Genomic DNA, 10,674 nt, shown 5'->3' on the forward strand with positions numbered 1-10,674 from the left:
GGTGACGTCGGCCAACGGGCCGACGGGGACAGCTCACCCCCGCGCCACGAATTCCGCAGAAATTCAAATCCGTCGGCTGAATCACTTATGGCACACTGTAGTCATTTATCTCAACCGTTTTGCAGCCGAGTACGCATCCTAAATTCTCTGAAGGCTGTTAACCCGAGTTCTTGGCCTGTTCCAATGTCCTGTTGCTGCACAGAAGGTCCAGAACCACTTAAGCGCTCCCCAGAATCCGTGCACGACTTCTACAGGAAGCTGCGTTACAGGAAGCTCAACATTACGAAGGAATTCGGACTGTTCACATCGAAGGTGGCAATTCTGGAATGAGGTAAGCCTGAACATAGTTCTCCCATGCAATTGGTTTGAAAGGTGGTGAAGTCGACGTGTTGAAGGGGTAGGAAACCATGAATTAAAGTCTGTGCATGAATTTACAAGCGTTTTCTTATCGCTGCATGAGAATTGTCGTCGTAGTATGTATGCAGGATTTTCCCCAGGGTTCGATTTATAATTGAGCCACTGTTAAGGCTCACTTGTAGAAACTTGTGAATTTTATAAACTGTGTGCATAACAAAGACATAGCTCTGCGCTCTGTCTAAGAAAATCCCGAAGATCCACTTCTGTATACGAGCAGGCAAGCTCAGGACAACAAAGCAAGTTTTTACCATGCCGGGAGGGTTCATTAGAAAAGAGCCTACAAACTCAAAGAAGTTATGGGAAACCCCTGAGGTGGTGGACTTGTTTTCTCATGCACAATGGATGTCATTCTATGACAAGCTTCAAGGTCAAGATGACGAGGTTGCAGAAGAATTCCTGCGATCCTTAAAGCCAAAGTCAAAGACATTGGCCGTTGTCAACTTCAGAGGATTGACCCTCAGACTCACCCCACAGTTCATTAGCAGAGTAACTGATCTACCGATGGGGGTACCCTGGGATAAGGAGGAGAGAAAACTGGGTCAGAAAGCTAAGAAGGAGTTCTTCTTGCCAAAGGAACAATTCTCAGAGGACAAGAATGGAGTTCGAAGAACTAGCCTACAACCATTCTGGAGTGAGGTCAACCTCCAGATTATGAAGTATATTACGTGCGAAGGGTGATTTAGCATCGTGTATGGATATCATTTCCAGTTGCTCACAGAACTCATGCACCAAATGGACCTACCCTCAGAGAAAAAGTTGAGCATTCCTTACTTCCTCCTGCAATCCATGACTGAGTGTGCCACCAAATTGAGAGAGGGAATGCCAGACCAGATAGCCCATCATGGGCTCATCAAGTTCCTCGTGGAAGATTCACTCCACACGTACACCGTCCCTCTCTCCTGGGAAACTTTTTGAAATTTGACTAAGGATGATGACATCCGAATTTTGTCTGAGGAGCTCACCTCCTCCAACAGCAAGGAGAAGGAACACACTCAAGCAAAGAAGAAAGGTAAAGGCCAAGAAACCCTGGCCAAAACACCAAAGAAAGAACAGAAGGGAAAACAAGAGAAAAACCAAGTTGCCAAAAGAGAGGCTGACAAAACCACACCAACACCCAAGGAGAAAAGACTACAGAGCAGGGTGGAAAGGACTGAAAAAGTCCACATCAGTGAGGGCACCTCTAAGGCAGCCTCAGCAAAGTTAAAAGAAAAAACACCCTCAGCCAAGCAGGCTAAAACGATGCCATCTGTTTCTACAGGAAGGTTAGAAAGGGCTTCTACAGGAAGCCAGAAATCAGCCACTACAGGGCTTTCTACAGGAAGTCCTGAGAAAGGAAAACAAAAGGAGAAAACAACCAAAATTCTTGCTAGGGAGGCAGCAGCTGTGCTGGCCACCCTAGGTACCTCTCCCAAGCCAAAGGAAAAATGAAAGAGGGAGACTCCTTTGTATTTCAAAGCAAGGAGGAGTGTAAGAATTAAAACCGGCAGGCCCCAACCTCCATCCAAAGACCCAATTACCATTGAAGACACCCCTACCTCGCCAAAGGAGAAGTCCCCCTCCAAAGTATCAGTCACTTATGAGCGAGGGAGCTCGAAGACAACTACCTGGAGGTAGAGAATGGAAAGGTTAGCTTCAAAAACCCCTCTACAAGATGCTGAAGCCATTCTACAGGAAACATTGGCCAGGCTCAAGGAGACCGAAAGAATGGAGGGGGAGGCAGCCAAATCACCACAAAGGGAAGAAGAGGTAGAGCACATTATGGAACCTAGCCCCCAGCCCAGCTTGAGCTCTTATTATAACTTTTTGGAGGCCGGGAAAATCATTCCACAGAAATTCACAGTGCCGCTTTTCTTTGCACTAGAGGAAGAAAGAGTGAGGACCCACACATGGATGAGGATAGCTAAGTCTAAAGGAGTAGCAGATATAGGCCCCTTGGAGGAACAACTCAAGGAGGCAAGAAGAGAATTGGCTATGGCAAAACATGTGGGAAACTACCAGCGAGTATTTCTACAGGAAGAGAATGAGAAGCTCAAACTGCAACTACAAGGATAGAGGAAAGAAAGGGGCACAACATCAGAGGACACTACAACAGAACCTCAAGGCAAAGAAGGAATGCAAGCTGATCTTGAGGAACTAAACCAGCAACTACAGGAAAGAGAATTACAAGCAAACATAGAGATACAAGCTCTCAAACAGCAGGTGCAAGAAAAAGAGGCACAACTGGCTTGCATGGCCGGTTGGGCTATGGATGCTCTGCAATGTAGGCAGCCGGCCAAATCTTGTGGCCTATACCTACGGGACCAATGGCTGCAATTCCAAATTAATGCATTGGCACAGAGGGGTATCTCCCAAATCCAAAACCCCCAGCAGTTCATAGATTTATGCAACAGCAGCTCAACAGAGGACAAGGCCAAGCTATCAGAGTTTTACCTCCATAATTTGGCCCTTCCAAATGTAACTTCATGGGACCCCAACACAGTCGTGGGAGATATGCAACTGATGGCACTAACCTCATGGTTAAACCACGAAGAAAAGAGAGCGACAGAGGTAAAAGATGTTATGAACCGAGAGTTACATGAACCGCTGCTGATTAGAGCAGAGCCAGGGGACCCCACTGCATTGATATCAGCCCACCAGCACCTAGCAACGAACTCTCAGGCTTTATTAAAATACATGGATCAGCAGGCTCAGGATATAGCACACTTCGAGGATATGGAACAATTATTAGGGGACAATTGTGTTCATGCTTGCACCTGTAGGTGGAACACATTGTCCCACAGCCTCAAAATCAGGGAATATCACACTCCAACTAGAATGAGGGAGGCCCTAGCACAGGTTCCTCTCTACAAGAAGTCCATGCAGAACCTCCAGGCCAACTGGATCAGCCTCAAGCTAAGCCCACCTTTGCTTTTGGGATTGGTAGAAGGAAGCACAGAGAAAGAAGAGCATAAGCAGTGGCAAGAGGTGGAAAAGAAGGCCGGGTTCCATGACAGTGAGGAGGATACTACTTCAGAAGCCTGGGATGTGAGAGTGGTGATTAAAGAAATGAAAGACGAGGAGCTGGAGTAGTTGCTCAGGGATGAGCAATCATTTTAGCAGGGGGGTGATGATGAGCCCCAAATTTGGTAACATTTTGGGCTCATTTGGCCTAATTATCCTTGTTCAATCCTTCATTTTTCATAACCTATGCATTATTTTTTACTATGTTTATGTCATTTGTACGAATAAGGGTATTCACTCTTCCTAGGTGGCTAACACGTGCTCATTTCAGGTTTTTTGACACATGTTGGAGCAAAACCGAGTAGTCATGGGCTAGGAGACAGCCAAGCTTGGGTTGAGGATTCGTAGGGGGGTTTTCTATGGCATTAAATAGCCTCCCTCGGGATCTTAACCCCCAACTCCGAGCTCCAAAGGCCACCAAAACCAGATCTAGAAGGCAGCCAAACAGATTTTTGGAAGGAGTTGTTCACTCACAGTTTGGGCAGCCAAGTCCCATAGATTTAGGAGGCCAGCTAGGGCCTCGTGGTGTATAAATGTTAAGGCCTCAGCCTCCATGAGGGACGTTTTGGAAAACTCTTGCATACTTTGCACTACAGTGCTGCTAGCTCCATTTTGTTCTCTTGTAGCCATTGTTGGCATAACTCTTGACTTATGATTTTTTTTTATAATGAGAAGCAATCAGATTTGATATCAACTCTGAGTTTTCTATAGGAGCCATAGCTCTCAGGGTTGGGCCCAACCTGAGAGCCTAGGGCCTCCTTCTTTATATTGTTATCTTTTCTTTAAGCATTGTGATTTTCCTTTTATGCATTTGAAACGTGGTTCTGTTGAGCAAGATTTAGTTGTGTTGTTTAAATAGGTCAATATTGAGGAATAGAATTGCTTCATATGTGTAGAATAGATTGGTAGGATAATAATCGATAAAGCTCCAGGAAAAGGGGTTGTCCACACTCTCAGTTTCACCTCTCCCTTATTGGATCAGGGGCTGGAATTGCAGAAACAATGCTGCCCAACAAAAACACTAGTTTGCTTGACCATGCAATCTTTGGTGCAATGTCTTCATTTTTAGAAGTTAGTCATGCGTTCAGACCTTTTGAGATGTTTCTTTGCTTAAGTGTTGTACATGGTTCTCTTTATAAATAAAGCTATTGTTCATTTGTTTCGTTGACAATTAGGATATGTTAGTTAAGATTTTGATTGTGTGCAGGACTTGGTTGATTCAGTTAAGTGTACACTGTGCAGGGCATCTCCATCACTCTCTCATCCACCTAAGCTTCGTCCAGGCCAGCTGTTCCATCTCCTAGTTAGGTTCCTCGTCTCACAATTGTTCTCATACCCACGTAACCCTGCCTTCTTGCTCTTCCATTGTCTTAGCCTTCTTTAAGTCAAGTCAACTTTCCACACCCTCTCATTAGTCCATCCATCAGTCCCTGGGTCATTTCAGGCCCCTACCCTACCTCTCTATCCATTCATGCATCTCCACTCACTCACCCATCCTCCAAAATCCAATTTTAGAACATCCTGTAGAAATTTCTGAACATCCTGTAGAAATCCCTGAAACATCCTGTAGAACCCCTGCAGACTTCCTGTAGAAGCTCACAAATGAGGTTGCTGGATAGCCAAACTTTGTGAAACTCTTTGGAAGGGTGTTAGGGACTCTTTAGACCCTCTCTGAACCTTCCCAACCTTTTCCAAGCATTTATCTTCCTTGATCCACCCCTGCACAGTAAAAAGCCAGTTAAAACACATGCACGATAATTCTTATAACTTATTTGAAAATACAAAAAGATGTTTCCTTCAGATAAAGGTAGCCTAGACATGTGCATTTTACCTTCATAGAAGTAATGGCATCTCTTTAATAGTTTGCATTCTCTCCTCTGCATCAGTAGGACTAGCTGGTAGAATTAGGGTTTGCTACGGTTTATGTTACCTTTTGGCTTTCAATTTCTTTCTGCAAGTAGATCAGCTTCCTTTGAGTTAGCTTTCATCCATCAGTTAAAAAGCTTCTTATAAGAGCTCATAGAAGTTGGCTTAAGCCCCTAGCGGACTTGTGCCAGTTGACCAAGTGACAGCTACGGCAAGAGCTAGTACTTGTGCATACAACACCGTCGCTTCCAAGTTTGTTACGAACTATCGGTTTGATAAAAGTAAAGAAGGGAGTCCCAGGAGTTGCAACATTATTGCTGCAATACTGGAGCCCACCACTTGGCCTGGGCTATGCCTTCACCAAGGCTGCATTGCGCAATCTAGGGAAGGAAGACTCACCTTCCTCTCCAGAAATGTGCATTCCTACCCAGCACTAGCCTCCAAGACTATTTTTTGCATTTATGGAGGACAGTGGCTGCTTGGCCCAAGAAATTGTGCAAATCTGTCCCTAGGCTAGAAATCCTTCCCAACTGGAATTGTGAATTACGTAATCTTAGTAGCCAACTGCCTGACTTGATTGCGCATTTCACAGATCGAATAGACAGTCCTACCTCCCAAACAGCCCAAACTGCCTTTTGTGTAGTTCTAGTAGCCAGTCACCCAACATCCTAGTAAAATTTGTGCAATCTTGCTCATTAGTTTCTGAGGTATGTGTTGTTTCCTTCCCCAGATTTTCTTTGTTTCCACTGACATATTTCTTGCCATGCATGCTGCTTGTTTCAGGATATTTCAGGTGTTCATCTGTCTTAATGGCTTCCAAGAGAACAAGATCACAGGACACTGATGGATTTGCAGCTGGAGCAGCAGTTGAGCAGGTGTCCTCTAGTTTGTCGATCCATGAAGATACGAAGGTGTATCTAAACAAGGACATAAAACTAAAGTGGCAAGAGGTTAGTGAAACATTCGCATGAACTTTTGGGGAAGACCTCAAAGACCATCAGGTGTACATGAATTTTCACAAGTCCAGCTTGTACCAAATTTCATGTAGATACCGCGCATTCCCATGCACGAACATGATTCACTGGATCGTCTCTCACACTGATCCTGAGACGATGACCTTGAGAACTATCAGTGGGATGAAGCTTGCAACCTTATGGGCATGAGATTATGATGAGATGTATAAGATGTTAGAGCCCGTGACTGTCATGAGTCCTCCATTCAGCTTGCCCAGTAGCAGAGGTAACTCTAGAGACATTCTAAAGGATTGGGTAAAGGAACTAGATCATTTAAGGATGTCACCCAACTAGATCTACAAGAGAAAGATATTAAGGAAGGCGTACCAATACTTGGTCATATTCGCATGTTGAATGAGTGGCCAAGTGAGCACTAAAACCTTTCCTCATAGTTGGGTGATCGTATTGGAGTAACTGGCTAGAGAAGGAATACCATGCAATTGGTCTGGCATACTAGCTCATCAGTTGAAGGAACAAGTCACAAAGGCTTGACAGTCACCCTAGGGTATGCATGCAGAGATTTAAATGCCTGCCTACATCCTAGATGCAGTCTATGCCCAACATGATTTTTTGGGATTGCAGTGGATATGGTCACTAGCGGAGATTGTTGTGAACACATATTTCAAGTTGTTGTATGAATGAAGCTTCAGAGGAGTAATCATATGGCTGTTCGACCATTTTGTCACCCCAGTATACAGGATGATATTCGAATAGGATCCTCTCTGCATGTCAAAGGAAGCAATGGAGGCATTGTTAGGATTTGTAGATTGGTATGCCTCACTGTCCAACACTTTCATCCAAATGTTCAGTGCGAAGAAGCCTCCACATGTTCTACCAAAGATTTCCTTAGATGTACCTATCATGCAGGAAGTAGCTTATCACATCTTGACAGGATTAACAGCTAGACTATAGCAGAAGAAGAAGGGACCTTGACCTACTCCTCCATTGTAGATTGGGTTATATGAGATCCAAAGAATCAAGCAAGCGGATATACGAAGTAGAACAGATGAAGAAGTACCCATTCAACCTTCGAAGATTCAACCTGTATGACCCACATTGCATTGTGAAGGATCACTACCTGAGAGTTCAGTTCAACTGGATCCATGGGGCATTTCATTGGGCCGAGGAATACTCATGGAGGTATTGCTATAATTCCTCTAGACCCAATGAACAGGTCGGATTTGCCGTAGAGTGCTTAGGAAAGTAGCATGAAGTAGCATCATAGAGACGACCAACAGTAGCAGCAATAGCAGAGGTAGTAGAGCCAAGCATACATGTGCACAACAAAGGGAATAAGAAGATTGTTGATCGCATGGAGGAGGAGAAAAGCTGCAAGTTTCGAGTAGATACACTTGTAGAACAAGTAGTTATGGCTATTCAAGCAAAGAGGCAGCAACGTGACAAGCGAATCTCACAAAGGTAGAGGGATAAGAAGAAAATGGAAGAAGTAGAGAAGGAGTTGCATGAGCTGAGGGAGCAACTCCGGAAAGAACAAGAGTTGCACCAACAGGAGAAGGAAGCACAGTAGCATTAGATACAACAAAAGGCGCATCATGCGTAGACAGATGAAGTAGCACCCATACAAGTAGTTGATTCAACTGAATAATTGGCAATAGGTGAATAGGGTGAACCATCACAGGGGCATGACTTTTCTCATGAGATAGAATAGACACTTGAAAAGTTGGATGCACATATGGAGTAGCATGAGTTGGAACAGGACACCAACCTCATGCCTCACCACAAAGAGGTCAACTCACCCGCTTCAATCCATCCAGATGATGAGCAAGTCTCAAATGAAAAAGGAGGCACCAAGATCCTTGGTGGTCAGCCGGAACCAAAGGTGTACAACATCTCCTTTGATGAATCTCATCACGGAGTTGTGCAGTATAAAAAGGCACCGTCTCCAGAGGACGAAACATCTCCTGCGCAAGTTGAAGAACAAGTGATTATGACTGATGTGCATAAGCATCCAACTTCTTTGGCCAATGTAACTAGATTGTATGTCAAAGCCACTAGCTAAAGTGTTCGCTTCCTCATAGCTCAGAATGAGCGAATGGCGAAGGAACTATAGGTGGCCAAGCAAGGAGGAGACTTGGTGACAATGTCCACCCGAGCTGAACTGAAGAAGGCTATACTAGGACTACATGTTGGCGGGTCCATCACCATCAACAATCCCTAAGAGCTACCCCTGCTAGATGGTGGGGTACACATAAGAAGAATATAGGAACTTGGAAAGAATGGTGAAGGTTGATATGGATAAGGTTTGTTCAGGTAGAAATAGAGTTGGAAGATAAATACGATGGTCAAATTGATCCTAGAGAGCACATCCAACTCTGCATGACAACATGGAAGGACATTCCACGATAATAATGGGTGCATGGGCTCATCCATAGATTGGAAACAATTCCTCAAAATTGGTACCTAGAAACAGAACTTCGACATGGTACTGCAAACTGGGAAGAGATGGTTGATGGGTTTATATTTAAATTTATCTTTGAAGATGATTGCCCATATATAGATTCAACCGTCCATGTAATTAAAAAGAATATTTTTGAGAATTAAAATCCACTCACTTGGCATCCTGATTAGGCTGTGCAGCTACATAATGTACTAGAATGCTACAACATCACTGTAGAAGAAGATGAAGAACCTCGCAATATTGACATAGAAGAATCTGAAGGCTATCACGAAGGGAATGAACTTGAGTTAGAAGTGCTTAACATAACAAATCCATTAAATAAAAAGAAGGTGAATATAGGATCAGAAGAGGAGACGAAGTTTACAATGATAGGATATTATTGGGATGAAGAAACAGTGAGAAAAGTGACATATCTTCTGCATGAATAGCAGTATTTATTTCCCACTAAATTTTCAGATATGAAGGGCATAGTAAAAGATTTATGGGAAATGAAGATTCCTCTAAATCCTGATGCGAAGCTAGTTAAACAAAGGCCTTATAGACTGAATCCAAAGTACAAAGAAAAAGTGAAGAGAAAAACTGACAAATTGATAGCAGCTAGAATCATTGAACCTGTGGAAGAATGAGAGTGGGTAAGTCCTATGGTGGTACAAGAAAAGAAAATGCAAGGAGAAATCAAGATTTATGTTGATTTAAGGAAGCTAAATGATGCATGTCTACATGACCCATTCCCTACCCCTTTCACTGATGAAGTATTGGACAATGTAGGAGGTGAGGAAGCTTATTCATTTATAGATGGATTTTCAGGATACCATCATATTACAATTTCACTAGCGGATCGACATAAGACCACCTTCACTATATAATGGGGTTCATATTAGTATACAGTGATGCCTTTTGGACTAAATAATGCCCTAGCCATATTTTCAAGTGTGGTGGTTGCAGCTTCCAAAGAAGACATTCACAAGTTTTTAGAAGTATACTTTGATTATTAGACAGTATTTGGGTTATTGAAGAAACACGTTGTGAGCGTAAGACTGATGCTCGACACATGTAGGCAGTACTATATTTCTTTGAATATAAAAAAGAACATATTCTGTGTACATTTTGGTATATTGTTCGGACATATTGTTTGCAAGCAAGGATTGATTGTTGATCTTGCGAAGATTTCTATTATTGTGAATTTACCTTCACCAAAGACAGTGAGACAACTTGGCACCACATTGGGACATACTAGATATTACAAAAAAATTATCAAAGGATATGCACATATCACTTCGTCTATGGAAAAACTGTTGAAGAAAGATGTAACATTCCTATGGAATGAAAAATGTCAAAAGATCCTTGATACACTAAAAGAAAATATGGTAAATGCTCCAACACTGATATTCCTTGATTGGAATAGGGAATTTCAAGTTCATATGAATGCTTCTTGCATAGCTTTAGGAGTGGTATTGGCATAGCCTAGTGGAGGAGTAATCAATCACCCTATAGATTTTGCAAGTAGGAAACTATCTACAACAGAGAAGAACTATACAACTACAGAAAGGGAAGGACTAGCTATGGTACATGCTTTATATAAGTTTAGACATTATTTTTTGGGATCACATGTCAAGATGGTCACATATGACTCTGCACTAAAGTATTTGGTCAATAAGCCTATTTTGCGAGGAGAAATTTGCAGATGGCTATTATTATTTCAGGAGAATGACTTTGAAGTTGTTGTTAATCAAGGAAGACTAAATAAAGGACCTGATCATTTTCCAAGGTTGGAAACAGGAGAAGAACCAATGAATATAGAGGATAATCTTCCTGATGTGCAACTATTTGTGATCATCATAGCATATGAACACTTCATTGATATTATTCAGTTCTTAACCATAGGGATGGTTGTTGGTGCACTAATATGTCATTTTATAGACAATCTTAATTCCTACATTAATTATCAACCCGAGGCAA

The sequence above is a fragment of the Pinus tabuliformis genome, chromosome 1_1, assembly GCF_031772625.1.
Source record: "Pinus tabuliformis cultivar Carrire ecotype Pingquan chromosome 1_1, CPIR1, whole genome shotgun sequence".
In the NCBI taxonomy this organism is placed as follows: Eukaryota; Viridiplantae; Streptophyta; class Pinopsida; order Pinales; family Pinaceae; genus Pinus; species Pinus tabuliformis.